Source organism: Sciurus vulgaris (genome assembly GCF_902686455.1).
Source record: "Sciurus vulgaris genome assembly, chromosome: 6".
In the NCBI taxonomy this organism is placed as follows: domain Eukaryota; kingdom Metazoa; phylum Chordata; class Mammalia; order Rodentia; family Sciuridae; genus Sciurus; species Sciurus vulgaris.
Genome location: NC_136466.1, coordinates 112,489,092 through 112,497,744, shown reverse-complemented (window position 1 = coordinate 112,497,744; position 8,653 = coordinate 112,489,092). Strand labels below are relative to the sequence as shown.

Below are 8,653 nucleotides of genomic sequence, written 5' to 3'. Positions count from 1 at the left end.
TACTAAGCTCCTACTATTAAAAATCAGTTCCTGTTTTAGAGAGCTAAGTTCTGCAGAGGACCTGCACCAGTCTGTTAGTGCGTGAGACTCTGGACAAGCAGTCACTTTGATCCCCCCTGAGCCTCAGTCCCCCTGGTGTTTGCACTGAGCACTTGGACGCCTCTCCTGGCTTCCCGCAAGGCCTTTGTGAGAATCAACTGAAATAATATCTGAAGTGGTCTGAAAATGGGGACATATTTTGAAATATGAGAGAGTACTAATAGTATAAGGCAAACATAGGTCCGACCCCATTGTGAGATTTACTTTCTCTGAAAAACCTTTGAAATATAAAAGGAGGCCATCGTTGCAGAGGTAACTTCTGTCACCAAACCCAGATCTGTGAAAAACCTTGTCACCATGTTTGGGGGTTCTGATGAAGATGATAGGATTAGCAAATTTGTCCAGTAGCTTAGATTGGACGGAGGAGTAGAAATACTTTTCCTACCACCCAGGATTAAATATACAAGGTCCCATTGAAGTCTTGGTTTTTACACCTTTGGTCATCAAAATAGATGTAAATGCCGACAGATTAATGTCAACCTCCGGGGCCAGTGTCCTGCCCCTCCCCTGTTAATTGCAAAGCATCCCAAGTTGCTCATCACTCTCATGCTGTAGTCTAAAGGATGAAGAAGATGCGAGGTGGCAGTGCCTTCTTTTCCCTTGGACACATTTCTCTGGACTTGGCTCCTAACGTTTCAGGGAGCTTGTCGCTTCACACTCTTGCCTTGGGGATCCTGCAGATTCCCTGTATGCCTTCAAACCCGATTCTTCCCTCAAACCTTTGGGTGTGCTTCCCTTCCTGGTCTGAGAATGTTCTTCAGCTTGTGTTTCATAGTTATGCTTTGTAAAAGTATTTATTGACTCTAGACTCTTAAGTTACTTAGAGATAAGACCAGGAACTTGGAGTTGTAAATTATATGTGGGTATTAGACAATATTAATAATGAAAGAGCTACCAAGATTGTCTATATTATGTGAATGATCTACTGTAATATATATAAAGATCAGTATTGCTGCTATTTTTAATGTTTTACTTATTTTAAATGAAATATATATATATATATTTAAATTTGAAGATTTCTCTTACCTTCCAGAATGTAAAGATATGCATACAAACACATATTTTGACATAGTTCGTGGGGAATAAAAATGACAATCTGTTTAGGGAATGTAAAGTGATTGTGTCCTTATGTATGTCACAACTATCATTTTTGTTTATGATGAAATATGAGTTTTGATTTTTAAAAATTTTTTATCAACTGGTCTTTGAATTTCCTTTGTTGTTGTTGTTGTTTGCCATTTTAGAAATAAATTTCCCATTATATAAGTTTTAAATTGATTGGTGTTTCATTTTTGTATTGTGCTGGCATAGATGTTAATTTTCTGATATTGTCAAATGTGCTCCAAAAAACAAACACCTGGGATTTATGATCTTGTTATTCTCTGGTTGTGTTATTCTCAGAAAAATTCTTTCAATTTATGGCACTTGCCCAATATTTGAAGAGTAGAGTTCATTATACTACAGTGTAAAAGAAATTCAGCCTGTGTTACACATAGAATATAGGACCAGGAACTTAAGTTGTTTAATTTGGCAAAGTCGCCAAGAATCTTCCAAGGTTGACCTGTCTTCATTTTTCTTCAGATTGATTTCTCTTCTAAGATTAACACTGGAGGTAAATATTCTTGTTCACTTGATTACTTTACAGAAGTTAATTCTCAATGGAGTAGTTTGAACATTATTTCAACTTCTTTAATCCCTGGCAAATCAAGATTTTCTGTCTTGGAAGGATTCCTGCCTTGATTATAATAAACGCGCATATATTTATGTGAATATATATTGTACATATAGATACACAACATGAATACACCTGTGTCCCCAGGCTGGGCTGGTGGGGAAACAGCCTTCCAAAAGCCGTAACAGTCACCCACCTACCTGGGACACATACGCAAGGAGTGTGGGTACCATGCTCACAAATCACAGTCCATCTCAAGGTTAAGACCATTTTAGGAGTTTTCAGCATAATAAAAATTAGCATTTACTCAGGCTGAAGTTAATTCCAGCTCTTGCCAAGTTAAACATTCATGCAAAATCACAGTAATTTCAGGAAACATTTGAACTTCTTTTGGTGGTCATGATGGTGGTGGAGTGAGTTCACAGCACTGTGTTAAAGACCAGTAGATTTGATTCCTGCATAGAAAATTCTGTATTTTTTTGTTTTCTTTGCTGTCTGCAAATCTACATCTAAATTAGGACAATTGGATTATAGTTTTATGACACTGATTATGAGGAAACCCTGGCAAGAGAAACTGACAAGAGGATTGTAAATTTGTACTGGAAAGATTTTACTCTGTTGATAAATAACAGCTTGAATGTTCCTTCAGTAATTCATGTTGGCATGTGAACTCCATGAGAAGACCATTCACCTGACCTCACCTATGGCCTTCCTGTACAGCACCGAGGTCCTGCTTCTGGGGGCAGCTGAGATTGGATCATGCAGAAGACAAAGAGCCAGAAAAGAATCTGAGGAAAAGTCATGGTCATTAGCCTAGGTAAACATTTTATCATTATTGCTGTTATCTCCTGTAGAATAATAAAGGAAATTAAACAGAAACCGCTTATATGCATAATTCTAGCATCCTGAGAAAACCCATTACAGTTCTCTGAATGTTCTAATCTTACGCACGTACACATACACTTTTTGTCTCTCTTCACACTGCCAATGTAGTTACAATCACGTTGCCAAGTTTCCGCATGTTTTTTATGGCTCTGTAATGATCAACTCATAATTCACTCAGGCTTTCTTTTGCTGTAGGACATTTGGGTTGTAAACTATGTAAATTTTTTTTGTTTGCTGTCACAGACAACAGTGGTATAAACAGCTTTGCACATATAGCATCTCCTTCCTTTGAATTACTTCCTTAGGTTGCATTTCCAAGAGAGGAATTATAGTCCCAAGGAAAATGGGATTTTTTTTATTGATTGCTTTTCATATATGTTACAAATCACCTTCTCCAGGAACCTGGTTGATGTATACCAACCACAGCTTCCATTCACGTGAAACAAATTGTATTTATTTATTCTGATAAATGGCCATTCTGATCCTTGAAATAAGCAAAGACCTTTGCCTAAGGCAAGGATTTAGACTTTCACCTACTGGACCAAAGACAGTGTTTCAATGCCTGGTTAATAAAGAGCTAGAATAATGTCCTCAAAGGTATAACTTTAATGATTGACTTCATTCCAGGAAGAATCTAGAGGCTGCTAGTTCCTTCTCGTATCCATTCTTCCTGGCTTCCCTGGTTTTATTATAGTAACATATGACCAAGTGTTAGATTTCAGCTCCTTTTCACCTAGGGGTGGCAGTTGGGTTGTAAGCAGGTCACTGGGCATCTGAGCAGGCATTTGGAAGGTGGCTTACCTAGCCTGCCTTCCCCTACCTCCTTGACTGTTCCCTGATGCCTGGAACGTTTCAGCTGGTATTTCAGCAGTCATTTAAAAACCATAACCATGGAAGTTTTATGATAGGGATAGAGTAAAAATATGACTTTTGAACCATCCAAGACTGTCTTCCTCTAGTCTTTTGTTATGGAAGAAAAAACTTGATATGTACTTTAAGCTCCTGTTATCGAAGGTCTCTATCACAGCTGAACCTGATACCTAACTTATGCAATGTTTTCCTAGGACAGTGACCTTCAAGCTTTAGTCTGCATCAGAATCATCTAGGGGGTAGACTCTGCATTATAATCACCATGAGATCATTGCACCTAACAAAAGTAACAATTCCTTAATATGACTGTGTCCAGTTTCAAAATACAGATCAAATATACATCAAATATGTTTTTGTGTTCACAGTTGTTTGGGTTTGTTTTATTTTGTTTTGTTTTAAAATGGGGTCTCACTGTGTTGCCCAAGCTAGCTTCCAACTTGTGATCTTTCTGCCTCAGCCTCTTGTGTAGCCAGGATTAGTCATATGCTGCTGTGCCCTGCACCACATCTGTTTAAATCAGCATCCAAAAACACATTGTTTTGCTTTACTTTACTTTTTAAATATTCTTACTCTCATTTAGCATTGTCACTTAGAAGGGAAAACATCCCTCAATTTAAAAAGTCAAATTGGGCCCTAGCTCTTTGTTATATGATATACATATTACTTTAATAATACATATGCATATTTTTGTGAACATATATTGTATGTACATGTATACATATATATACACACAAACAACATGACTACACCTGTGTCAGACATTGTCTCTGCTTCACATGCTTTCTGCATTTATCCTTATGAAGAGATAGCCATCCTTATTTCGTAGATGAGGAAATATCCTGAGGACCTCAGCTGATTTGCCCAAGGTCACCAGATAGTAAGTTGCAGAGCTGAAATTAAAATCAGGTCATTTGGTGGAGGTGGGAGTGAGGGTCAAAAACATCCTATCCATAGCAACAAAGTACTGAGGTCTGTAGGGAAGAAAGCAACCAGAACTTATAGAGGTCACTGGTAAGCCAGGATTAAGGGACTGCATCCATGTGACTCTGAGGGAGTCAGTATTTAGAACCTCCTGTTGCACTTCTTCTCTCTGCTCGGGACATTCCTGCCCAAGTCCACTAGCCCTCACTCTCCTGCCCCTCTTCTGCCCATGCTGGCTTGACCTCCTATCTTCTTCCAATTTCCTTACCCCTGATATTCATTCCACTTGGCCTTTGCTTTAATTGCTTTGTTTGCCTGCTTCAAACCCCAACTCTTGGTGGTGGTTCAAGTATAGCATTTTCGACTCTGGTCTGAACCCTTCTTGTTTTAGTCAGCTTTTTTTACTGCTGTGACTAAATGACCTGACCAGCACAATTATAGAGGAGGAAAGGTTTATTTGAAGGCTCATGGTTTCAGAGGTCTTAGTCCATAGAAAGTCGGCTCCATTCCTTGGGGCTCCAGGTGAGGCAGAACATCATGGCAGAGAGAAGCAGCTCACATCATCAGGAAGGAGAGAGAGGGAGAGAGAAAGTGGTAGGGGAGGGGAAGGGAGAAGGAATACAGGGGAGGGAGGGAGGGGGGAGGGAGCAAGAAAGAGAGAGGGAGAGAGAGAGAGAGACTATTTCCACTCTCCAGATACAAAATATATACCCCAAAGCCACATTCGAATTCCCACCTCCTCCAGCCACACCCTACCCCTTCAATTAATCGCATCCGGAATTATTTGACTGATTGGATTAAGACTCTTACAATCCAATAATTTCTCCTCTGAAACTTCCTACATAGTCTCACATGTGAGCTTTTGGGGGATACCTCACATCCAAACCATAACAACCCTGAAGCTCATGATCCCAGTATTGATGTTTCTAGTCCCTTTCCCTGTTAGATTTAATTCTCTCCATGGAAGACTCCTTACCCAGAAAGATCACAATGGACCCCCAGCTTTGCAGGCCTGGGGGCACTTTGGACTTCTTGACTGACACCTTGTAGTTAACAGGATGATGGCTCACATAGCTTTTCCCTGGGGGCCTTTGCCTCACAAGGACAACCCTGATTGGAAGGATAGGAAGACCATGTGGTCAGTGCTTCCAAACCTTAATGTGCACAGAAGTCAACTGTAGTTGTTGTTAAAATTCACATTGGGATTGAGCAAGTCCAGGAAGAGCCTGAGCTGCTGCGTTTCTAACAAGCTCCTCTAGGGTGCCATTTTAGGGAATATTCTTTTGAACTAGAAGAATGAGATGCTGGTTCTCAATACCAACTACATAGTAGATCCCCTGGGGTGCTTTTAATTAGGGTAGACCTGGGTACAGAGAGTTACAGCAGCTCCCCAGGGGATGCTAATGAACAATCAGAGCTGAAAATGGCCATGTTTGAGACTGAGGCAGAAACAGGAACTTGGCAGCCAGGTGGATGAACCCCTGGCAGGTGGAAGGTGTAACGTGGCCCTGGAAGTGGAAGCCGCAGCTCCTGACCCACCTTGTTTCTCTGTGTGCCCTACGTTTCCTCACTGTTCCTCACCTTCTCTCTCTCTTTCTATATCCCCCTCTGCCAGCCCACCTCCTTCCTACTTTGTCTTCACAACAACAAAAACAGCTGAACACACTGAAAATTGGCAGCTTTGAAAATTAAAGTCCCAGGACAAACTGCCACTCTGAAATCTGGAAAGACAGGGAAATATGGAGAATCGCCACTCCCCAGGAGTGTAAGGGAAGCCCACATCTGGAGGTAAGGAGAGGAATATTTAAACCGAAACTGACAAATTGCTAAAGGCTTGGTGTGAGTGAGATGGAGAGGTAACAATTCGCCAGGGGTCTCGAACTGCAGCCCCCACGCATTTGTTGTAATCAGCAAAGAGCCCCACCAAGTTTTCAGGGTGAAACTTGGGGAAAACCCTGCAACGCTTCCAATAGGAGGGGTGGAGGTAAGGCATGGCTTCTAGGAAATAAGTATGAAATAGATGTTGGCTTCCAAAACAACCTTAAAAATTCACAAGTGTGGAATTCAGCATTGATGAGCTGAGGCATGCTAAGCACCACGCAAGGTGCTGGTGATTGAAAACTAGTGCCTGGGAAAAGGGAGATTCCCCTCCCCTTTTAGTCAGCCCTTCAGGAAACCTTATTAACACCATAGATCTGAACTTTTGGATTGTAAATAACTACCTCTGGGAATCAAACTATTCCCCTTTTGAAGCGTAACTGACCTGTTGAGGCCCAAGGCTAGAGATTTATCTGAGGCCTGAGGCCTTGTGAGAAGAGCCAGTTCTTCCCATTACTCAACTCTGCTTCTATAAACGTGCTTCCCACTAGGAACCCCACACACAGCCTTCTATCGGGTAGACTAGAAATGTCATGGCACCAGATAGCCTATAAATGTGAGAAACTGGGGATGGGGGGGCTCAGAATTTGGAGCTCACTCTCCTCTGGGCCTGCTGGTGTGAAGTAAAAGTTTGAGTTCTCCTACACACTGAATGCCATTTGCCACTTCTTGACCAGTCAGATTCCCTCAACAATAGGAAATGCAAATGAACAAATAACTATGCCAGGGGTTGGTGGCTGCGGCCCCTCACATCTATGCCTTCTCCTTCTCCTCTTAAGCTGTACCTACTTTTTCCAGGATAAAGATTTTGACTCTCAGCCTTTCTTGCAAGTAGGTGTGCTCATATGATAAAGCACTGGCCAACAAGATGTAGTAGTTTTATGTGTGACTTTCTGAGAAGTGCCCTTAGAAGGAGGGACATCCTAGTCCTAACCCCTGGTACTTTACTTGGAGAAAGAGTCTTTGCAAATGTAATTAAGGACCTTCGTGAGATCATCCATGATATGAAGGGCAACACCTCTCCTTTTCCCCTTTTCCCCTTTCTCCTAGCTGGAAAGCAGGTGTAATAGCTGAACCAAAGCAGGCATCTTGGAAAATGAAGCAAAAGTTCCAACCAAGAGCCCAAATGCCTGATGAATTTAGAATTGTCATACCAGCCTACATGCATTAACTTCAGAGAAAAATAATTTCTAACTCAGTGAAGCCTTGGCTATTTTGGGATTTCTGTCTCGTGCAGCAGAATCTTTACTAACAAATATGCTTACTAACCACAATAAAATTATTTTCTTCTTAGGCCTCTCATAAACATTTGAAACATAAAACAACACATTTGACACATTCTTTTTTAGCATCATCCTTAAAATGGTCAGAAAGACCCTGTGATCTGATCCCTGCCTCCCTGTCCAATTTTATCTGTTTTTTTTTTTTTAAAGATTACAATGTTTAATGTTTATCAGGTTATATTTCTACTGCTAGCAGGATAACACATGAGTTACTGGGACTCAGACAACATGGAAGGAAGTGTTTACTGCCCAATCCCAATTACACCACCAGCCAGACGACTTCCAGCATTTCTCATCTTTGTACTTTCTTCATTTCCACCTTTGCCCAAGTCACCTGGTTTTTCACGGACCACCACTGTGTGGCCAATGATGGAACGCTCTTCTGGGGGCGAGATCAGAAAAACTTCAGTGGACACATTGGCCACACCATCTTTGTCAACAGTCACATTGCCCAGGTCTCTGTCATGCCTTTCTTAATCCATTGGCCCACCATGTTTTTTGGATTGAGGATTAAAGTGAGGACCTGCACTTGTACAGCCTTGTGTATTACCTCCAAACTGATGGAGGTGGAATCCATGCTGGCCTTCAGCCAATCCTATGTATCCCATTACCACGACCTTATTTGCCTTCTGCTCAAAGTGGGTGGTGCCCTGCACCAGCTCTCACCCTTTAGCATGCACACGACCTTCATTGCCATAACTCGCTCGAGGAGCACACCAGACCAACCCGGAGGGCTGCAAAGGCGGCTGAGTAACGTTGCAAGAGACGGCTGCTGCAAACTGACTTTATCTTAAGCTACCTTTTTTATCTTGATGTTCTTGGTATACTTCAGCCTGGTGCATGCATTCTCTCATCTCACAGACACCTGGGAGGGCCTATGATGTGCGAGGCACTGGGCATACAACAGCAAAATTTTGTTATTGAAACTATCCTTAAAGTCAGACTTTTCTGTTACCTTTATAAGCCAATTTATTTGCCAATTCAGAGCCTTTGACCCTGTGTCCCTCTGTCTAGGGCAGCCCTGTCCAACAGAAACTTCTGTCAC

At 41.6% G+C, this 8,653-nt stretch overlaps 1 pseudogene across 1 annotated transcript; it reads right to left on the bottom strand.

Annotated features, from left to right (window-relative positions):
• Positions 1-7,801: 7,801 nt before the first annotated feature.
• On the bottom strand, positions 7,802-8,320 carry LOC306663946 (superoxide dismutase [Cu-Zn]-like; annotated as a pseudogene). The gene has a single exon. The product of its transcript is annotated as a superoxide dismutase [Cu-Zn]-like (transcript).
• Positions 8,321-8,653: the final 333 nt, after the last annotated feature.